Source organism: Ixodes scapularis, unplaced genomic scaffold, assembly GCF_016920785.2.
Source record: "Ixodes scapularis isolate PalLabHiFi unplaced genomic scaffold, ASM1692078v2 PGA_scaffold0__279_contigs__length_252992795, whole genome shotgun sequence".
Lineage (NCBI taxonomy): Eukaryota > Metazoa > Arthropoda > Arachnida > Ixodida > Ixodidae > Ixodes > Ixodes scapularis.
Genome location: NW_024609835.1, coordinates 214,477,179 through 214,486,438, shown reverse-complemented (window position 1 = coordinate 214,486,438; position 9,260 = coordinate 214,477,179).

The following is a 9,260-nucleotide window of genomic DNA, read 5'->3' as shown; positions in this document are numbered from 1 at the left end:
TTGAAAGGTCACGTGCTCCATTAACACTATTTCGAAAGGTCGTGAGGTTTCGCGAGAAGGAAAGGGACAGTTCCGACGGGCCTCTAAAGAAGCTATGATGTACCTGAAGGCCCTTAGGAATTCCTAATGGGTATGTCAGCACGCTTACAAAACATTGATGGCCATTTCAAAATTATCAAACTTTTTTATCGGTATTTCAGAACTTATGTTGAGCCTCTTCAGTTCCGTTCCAATAAGACAAATTAATTTTTTTATAGTAATGATAATTACGTCAATCAAGCTCATGTTGTCACGAATGGCAAATGCCGAAGCAGCGAATAACTGGGGAAATAAACTTTTAATGGGGCGAACTTGTATCCAAAACATGTAGAAGAATGTATCGCGGACGTTTATATTGGTAAAACAGCAGCGTCCAACGCAGGGGCGAGAGTGACCCCCGGTCGCCACGTGGAGCCATTGTTGTACTCTCGTGGGCTTCTGGAATAATCGGCGTAGAAGCTTCCGCGGGCAGGACATTCTGACCTCGAACAGACGACAAGGTTCTCGAACTTATGAAACCCTAAATTCAAAAAATAAATAAAAGACGCGCCGCTCCCAGGAATCGAACCTGGGACCGCCTCACGGAAGCCAAGCGCTGTAACTACGCGCCCACGCGCGCGCTTGCAGTGCGACGCGCCTGGCAATATGTTGCCAGTATTTATAAAGCACTACAAGAGGTGAAGTGCTACTCGGTGCATGATTGTTAAGGAGGGCAGGCGATAATGAGATCATAAATACAAGCATGCATGGAGACGCCACGGCAATGAAACGAGGAATCAGTGGAGTAGTGATTTAACGCACCACTGCACGGAGGAAGTGAGGGAAATCTAGTTCTGCAAAGCCCAGAGCCTCTGAGAACTATCCACACTCCTGACATTACAAATATAACTACAAGTTTTAACTTCATCCGAATGTGCATAAGGGATCCAGCTGGTTATTCCATCAAAGCTCTGACGAAGTTGAGCGACAGCAGACTGCACACTCATCTCTGGTGTGAGGGTTTCAAATGCAAAATAGGCACTTACAACAGGAGAAAAACCCAACGTCATATACCTTTTGGAAAACAAGGAGCACTCTCTGCACACGCAAAGGGAATGTCAAGAACTCACTGTATTGAACCAGCTGTTGCAGACAACAAAGACGAAAATGAAAATATTGGCAAGGGGACTGCAGCTGACCAGTAGCTGCGCAGTCCTCACTCTTTCGGGAGGCACATAATGCATTTTCTGGGGAAGCAAGTAACATGTAGCATGTCCTCATAATTCTCCCTATTGGGATTTTCGAAAATGTTCTTTTTGGCAAGAAGCAAGAATACTTCAATGAAAACTAGTAAACTATTAAGAGTGTGGCCCAGAATGCATTAGACATTTAAATCGTCGAGATTTGGAACTTCAGATAGAGGCTCATCATGCAACAGTTAATATCGACTAGATTGGGACCTCTAGAAATAAATTTAGATTTATCTGCACCCACCTGATCTGCCCTCAAAAGTGTAAACAGAAACCATTCTGAGGAGAAAGAAACAGTCCCTGCCGAATTGTTCAGGGCAAAGCAAAGAGCTGCATCCTGAATTTCAATTTCTACCACAAGTAATCAACTTTCTTTACATATCTGAGTTTGTAACAGGAGTTTAAATTAATATTGCCCAAGTTCTCGGCCTCAAGAACTACAACAGTGTCATTGGCTTCTTTTGACTCATGTATATTAAAATGAGTTGTACTCAATATCTCGAGAAGTAAAGTTTGAAATACAAACAAATACATAAAGAAATTTCGCCAGGTAGTGAGATAATACATCAGCTTTCTTTTCTACTAAATTTGGAGGGCTCCGATTGAACTGAATTGACAACGTTTGTAAAACGTTGAAAATGCCTAGATTTTTTATCATGATATAGGTTACTTTAGCCAAAACAAAAAAAAATATTTACAGAAGGCTTAAATATGGGTTGCGTAAAACTTTCATTGCCTCTCCATGGTTTGCCTCGATAGGTTTACCTTAAACTGCATTGTAAATTTCAAAACAAAATGAAGAATGTGTTCACAAAGTTTCCCAACAAAAGACATACATAGTTCTAGAGCAACTGAATATTGATGACCATGATGATATCGAAATAGAGCATGTTGAATTTTATTATAAATTCAGTTGCCGAAAGTTTAACCGTGTTCATACTATAGCCAGTCAGAATGACCTCAATGAAGTGGAAAGAAATAGAGCAAGCAGAGCCAGGTGCCCAAAGAATGGTTCTGGCTAAACCTCTGGAGGACGGGCAATAAATAGTACAAACGCCATGCATTACCATAAACTTCCGTTCACAGACCCTCCCAAGGAAACCTACATAGCGTGGAAGGACGCTTAATGACTTTCATTATGCAGTCTTCCAACCTAACAGCTACCCAGTTCCCATGATATAAGCCAACACCCCCTGGAAGCTAAGCCGTTAGCTCTCTTCTCGTGACGTCGCAAGGAACGCCATTGGGTGTGCGCGTCAAAAGCTGAAGCGAAGGGAACGCCATTAGATCGAGCGTGTTAACAACGCGCTGTGAGTCACATAAGCACGTCTTATTAGCACGACTTAACGCTGCATATAAAGAACTGGGCTAGAAAACATTTTTTTTACACGGGAAATTTATCACACTGCTAGGTAATTAGTATGAAATAATATAAGGTATCTATTGAAAAATGTGACTTTTAAGTTAAAAAAGTTTAGCTACGCAATTACTGCTGCAGGCAAACATATTTCATAAAGAATTACTTCCACATGATGGCGAGACAGGCTGTGATCGAACAAGGCGAAACAGATTACAGTAAATATCAGGTAGACGTAGTCAACGCGAACACTGCTGGACAAATGTCAGTTACAATTATGTAGGCAATGTTAGCTCATGCGTTTACTGGTTTACTGCGTTATACCCCGGGCACATGGTAAAAGTCTTGTAATTCCACCGAATGACAATATAAGGTCGGCAAACCACTCGCAACGCTCGTATAGTCGCTGAGGATCGCGAGCTCATTCAATTTTATATTATCATTTAATGATAACGTATTAAATTTGGCTTGTCACAAAATTACTAAGCTTACTTCCTATTTACTATCAACGAATCCCCTTCTCACTGTGGGCCCAAGATGCCTTAGAAAAAATATACTTTAATTTGCATGCAAAACTACTGCTACTTTAAACAGCTAGGATAGTAGTATGGACGTTGTGAATCCGATAACATAACATTCGTATAAATAAATGCATAAGCGAAAAAAATTGATTTGCGGACGGACGGACGGACAGCCGGATGGATGGATCAGTGCAGCAGTAGTAATAATGTGAAAAAAGATGCGAGAGAGGGATTCTTCATTGTTTAGCATTAAAACGAGGGGAAGGATCAAGTTGAGGAGGCTGGCGAAAATTGGGCTGGGTTATAGCTATATGTCGGGATTATTTTCGTCGACCTTTTTCAGCTCGCTTGCACCTTTACATTATTGAATTATATCCATAACCTTATAATGCAGGCTATTCTCCCTTGTTGGCGTCAGACTTGTAGCAGCTGATAAAACTCGTTTGATCTACTGACATCTAACTCCTGGTTAGCTCAGATTGTAGAGCTTTTCGCTTGAAATGAAGAGGTCCTTGATTCGATACCAGGACCAGGCGGATTTTTCCGGTCGCGCACCAGTCACCTAGCTGTCCTTGGGGATTTCTGTTTGCCCTTTGCCCCCCCCCCTTGTTCATCTTCTCCAGGGATTATTTTCTTCGTTCATGTTCAAGTCTCTGCCTCCTTTGCAATAATTTCATGATATATATATGATGCAATTATTGTCTATATACATCTCTCTGTCTATATATATATATATATATATATAAACAGAAAGATATGATTGATTTCATTCCAAATCGTGCCGACAAAAAGGGTCAAATTTTTAATTTCGCTGAAAAAGATATATGCTACGGTATCGTCTCAAAAACGCAGTAGCCACAAACCGCAAGTTCGTCGGGTTTATTTTTCTCGAGTTTCGAAGTTTAAAAGAGGCCGCGGCGGAAACCAGTGCTTTTCACATCCTTCGTGGGTCGGATGTTTCGCTCGATATCGCGCCGTGGATTTTCATTCCCCATTAAATAACTTCTTGCAAGCACTCTGTGAGAAGAAATTAAAAGGCTCTATACCATGAATTCATTTGTGGCATTTTGCTTTTTTTCTGTAAAAATGTCAAATACGCCCGCTCGTTTAATTGTTGACGAAATGTGACAGTTAAATACTGGCGATCTACTCGGGTTACATCAATATTTTTTGTCTATCGAGAGCCCAAAATACGCTTTTTTATATATATCACAAAAATGACTCATGTGTATAAAATATAAGTTGCGCTAGGTTTACGTCAAAATTATGATAAAACCAAAAAGTACCAATTTTAAAATCGATTCCTAAAAAAAAAACATTTTTTTTTAAACTTTGTTTTCGTTTTTTTTTTTTTTGCTAAAATGTAGATATGATAGTTGTCTACGCGAAAAGTAAGTCGATAAAGTGTGTATTTATTTGTATGTTCTATTTCTAGGCATCAATATCTTAGAAAAACGTGTTTTTACGGCTCAAAACGGACTTGCCGATATCACGTCTTCACAAACTTGGAAATATTTTTGCCTTTTTTAATGTTGCCACACAAAAATGAAATATAGTAGTTACACTCTGTTTTATTCATTGGTCATTTAAGTTTTATTATAGGCGGCAAGCTACATTGGAGGAGTTCAAAAGACAAAAGCAACACTTCTTAACAGGCCAGCAGGCGTCGCAAATTTTAATGTAGGCACGGAAGCAGCCAAGAATGCTTTCGTCTAACCATGCTGCGTGCATCTTTGTGCAGATTGCAACATGTCTGCTCGTTTTGCCTCATCAACTATCGTCACCAGTCATCGCCACGCGGGCAGCGATCGTCCAGCAGGTGTACGTAATTCGGGAAGAAAGCGGTTTGGCGTTTCGGCGGTTCCTCCGATTGGATGCACGAGATATTGACCACACCGTTCGAGAAGGCAGCAGGATTAACATCGCCATCATCATCCGTCTGCGGCCTGGCTTTAAGACCAGGGAGCGACTGCCTTCTTTTCAGTGAGCAGAGGCAGCCTAAGAATGCCTTCGTCTAACCATGCTGCGTGCATCTTTGTGCAGGTTGGTGCTGGTTCATCCTTATATGCAAAAAGGAGTAAAAATGTTTTTGTTTTGATGCTTCCGTGCCCAAGCGTTATTTCGGATGTACTTGTCGAGTGTGTTGATGTTTTGGAGGCACTGGTGTTACTGTCGGGCGACATAGAGACCAACCCCAGCCCCATGTCTGATGCCCAGGCCAAACAGTTTGCGGAGATGTCTCAGCTTTCGCAAAGCCTTAATGTGCGATTTCTGAAATCTGAGGAAGGGAAAAATGACCTAATCTGAACAGTGAACGGTGTAAAACAAATTCAGCTACCAAATGTCCGTCCGTCGTGATAAAACGTTCGTCATCAAAAGTCAGAGATCAGATACATTATTTTGAAATTAAAAGGGAGCCAAACGTATATCAGCAAAGATTTCTCACCGGCAACGCGCCTCGCAGGAAGGAAACTGGTCGATATCGGAAAAACTATAAATAACATTTATCAATTACTAACGCAACAACTGTTGCTATATTTGAGCTCAGTAGCGGCTCCGATGAGTGCATGGCTGACGGCAATTTGGAAACTCTTTCTAATCAACAGAAACACCACTCTCATCGTAGCAAGTCTTGAGGGGTGAGGGCTGTTCTGATAATGGCCGACACGTGTCCCTACTTTTTACTAATATAAGAAGTGTTTTACGTCACAAGGATGACTTGCATTCTGTAATTTATTCTTGTGTCGCTGATGATGTTCTTAACACATACGTGGTCATCTTCGAGCGTTAAATTTTTTGTTGTGAAAAAAGGTTCAATATTTATCGTGGCGATAGGGGCGAAAGATCAGGTGGTGGTGTACAGATAGCTGTAGCAAATCATATAGAACCATTTTGTGTGCGTTTGAGTACTGACTTAGAAGTAGTTTGGGTTTGTTTGCATTTGAACCACCATAAGATTGTTTTGGGCGTTTGTTATCGAGCACCGTCTTGTAACTCTTTCATTGCGAATTTTCATGGCTCCATTAACTCTTTGCTATACTCCGCGACAACTTTTCTTGGTAATGCAGTGGAACGTACAGGCCTGCGTTCCCTCTCCCATTATGAGTCCGCGCGGGTTCTCCTCCTCTCCCCGGAAATGGGGAGAGGAGGAGACCCCGCGCACAGCTGTACTTCGCTCAAAATGAGAGAGGGAACGCGTGCCTCTACATTCCACTGCATTGCCAAGAAAGGTTGTCGCGGAGTATAGTGCGGTTTCCATCTTCTCCACTTATCTTTCTTGGCGATTTTATCTATCCAAGTATAGCATGGACAGACATTAATACTCACAGACAACCATTCTCGTCAGACGCGCTTGAGTTTATACAATTGTGCAGCAACTTCAGTTTCGCTCAATTAGTCACAGTTCCCGCGAGAGTCACTACAACCTCCGCTAACATATTAGATTTAATCCTCACTACTTAGCCTGCTTTAATTTCTTCAATCAGCTACGTGTAGGGTCTTAGTGACAATTTCTTAATACATTTTTTTATCGGTGTGCCTATTAGAAACTCACCAAAGTATACTAAAAACACGTGATTATGCTAAAGGGAATTTTGAGGCAAAAACAGTGAACTTTGCATATTTCTTTACAACTTTTTACAACAGTTTGCAGGTCGCTCTATCCATGAAAATTGGGAATTATTTAAAACCAGGTGTAATATCTTACAAATGTATATATACCATTACATAACATCTCGGTGTTCCCAGACTCTCCCTGGTATAACGCCACATTAAAAAGGCTCTCCAACAAAACGAAGCGTCAATTTCGAGTAGCGAAATTTAGAAGCCTTCCTGAAAAATGGAATGACTACCACATTACTTACAAGATTTACAAAACTGCTATTCAAGATGCCACAGCTACCTATTTTTCGGTAACTCTACCATCACTTCTTACAAACAACCCGAAACAGTTTTGGAAAGTAGTTACTAACGAAGAAAAGGCCCCATTAGCTTTTTTTACTCCATCTGGTGACCCTGTGCTTGTTAGTGAATTTGCATCTATTTGAATTCCACATTTGTCGCGTCATTTTCAGACGTTTTACCAACAACTTTACCTTCATTACAACAATATGCCTATTTACCAATAAACCCTATGTTTATTGATGTTAATGGCATTGTTTCTGCAATTGATAACCTAAAATTATCGTGCTCATCTGGGGTAGACGCTATTGATTCTAAATTTCTCAAAAACACTAAAGAATATTATTCTATACGGCTGGCTAAAATATTTCAGCAAACTTTTGAACAAACATGTTTACCCGACGACTGGAAGGTGGGGAAAAATACCGATACATCAAGCTGGCGATAAACAGTGTCCTCTTAACTATCGCCCCATATCCTTAACAAGTATCCTATCCAAAATTCTCGAGCATATCATTTATGCACAACTTGTAATATTCCTGGAATCAAAAAACTTTTTTTTTTTTCAGTCGCACAGCACGGCTTCCTTGAATTCTTTTCGTGTGAAACGCAGTTACAAATGCTCAGTCATGACCTTCACCTTACTCTTGATCTAGTTCACGTGCTGATTGCATATTCTTGGACTTCGCCAAAGCACTTGATAAAGTACCGTATAAACTACTACTTCATAAGTTACCCAGGCAGCACACCATTGTTGGACCCCCGTTGGTCCAATGTTGGCAAAAAATGGTTCCTATATTGGTCTGACGTTGGCATTTTCGAAAACCGCTACCCGATTCAATGGTGGTCCAACATTGATGCCGATGTTGGACCACTGGTTTGCCAACGTTCTAGCCCACGTTGGACCAAGGTGGTTTCCGCTTTTTTATCCAATATTGGCATAGAAGTTTCACCGTTGGCTGAACCAACACTGGCATCCAACGCCTTACACACTGGCTCTTCCAGCATTGGCTTAAATATTGGCTATTCCAATATTGGCATCCAGTTTAATACACTGGCAAATTTTTGCATCCATTGTCTATGACATTATTAGATGCTATTTTTCAGCCAGTGTTCTCACCAGTGTCACAAAAACAGTGCAGAGAACCAAGCAAGTATGTTTCCCTTTTTCCTGAAGCACCGTTTTCTTTCTTATACTAAAATCTAATAAATGCGGCAATTTGACCATATTTGGGCACATTAGAAATCATTAAAGCATGCAAATGAATTGTTCATAACGTTTGACAGTTCATAATTTATTTAGATCGAATAAATATATTTAAAACATTGTGCAACCACGGGGGCCTGGGCAGACTCGGTGGCAGGGTCGGCGGCAGGCTCGGTAGTGAACAGGGCAGAGGGCTGGGCGAGGAAGGGGATACCACACAGGGGCATGACCACAGGATTCTGAAAGAGACAGAAGCGGGGGTTGGATTCAGGTGAAGGGTTTCAGAGGCTCCCAGTTCTCTTACGCCTGTCAATAATGAATATCAAAATAAAACATAGCTTCATTAGTAATCGGTGCCCTTTAATTAACTATTCGATTAATCGGTTCAGTTGCTCTTCAAGTATAAAATCTCGGAAAAGCCTACCGACTTTCTTATTTTTACTTTTTTATATGATAAAGTTCCTTTTCCAGTAATTTATTTTTTATTATTTAGTATATAAAAAACTTAGTACTGCCTTCTAAAATAAATAGATGCGCAGGTAAAACACCGGGCCAGCTTGCTGAAATCAATGTCTCAGCTCAGACTGGGTGAAAGAAAGCACTGTAAAGGCTGGAACGCGCGAGCGTCTTCAGTCGAGGTTTGAGTCCCGTTCAGCTCGTACGCTGGCTTTGACAGTGCTTTCTCTTCCCCCGTCTCGGCTGAGACGCTGTTCCTAGCAAGACGGCCCTGGCGCTTACTATTGTTTTGTTCGTCCGACTTGTCCTTACTCAAAGCTCGATCGATCTAGATTCAAATATTTATAGTGATTAAAAAAAATATTCGAATAGTACGAAGGTTATTTTATCAATTGCTTAGCTCTAATCTTGCAACATCATGGCGTCCCTTAACCTTTCATCTAACTTTAAGAAGTTTTAAGAATTATAATCTCGCCATCTAAGTTCACACCGATATTTCTACACGTAAGAACATGACAGTTGAACAAACTTTTATGCTTAAATCACTCAAG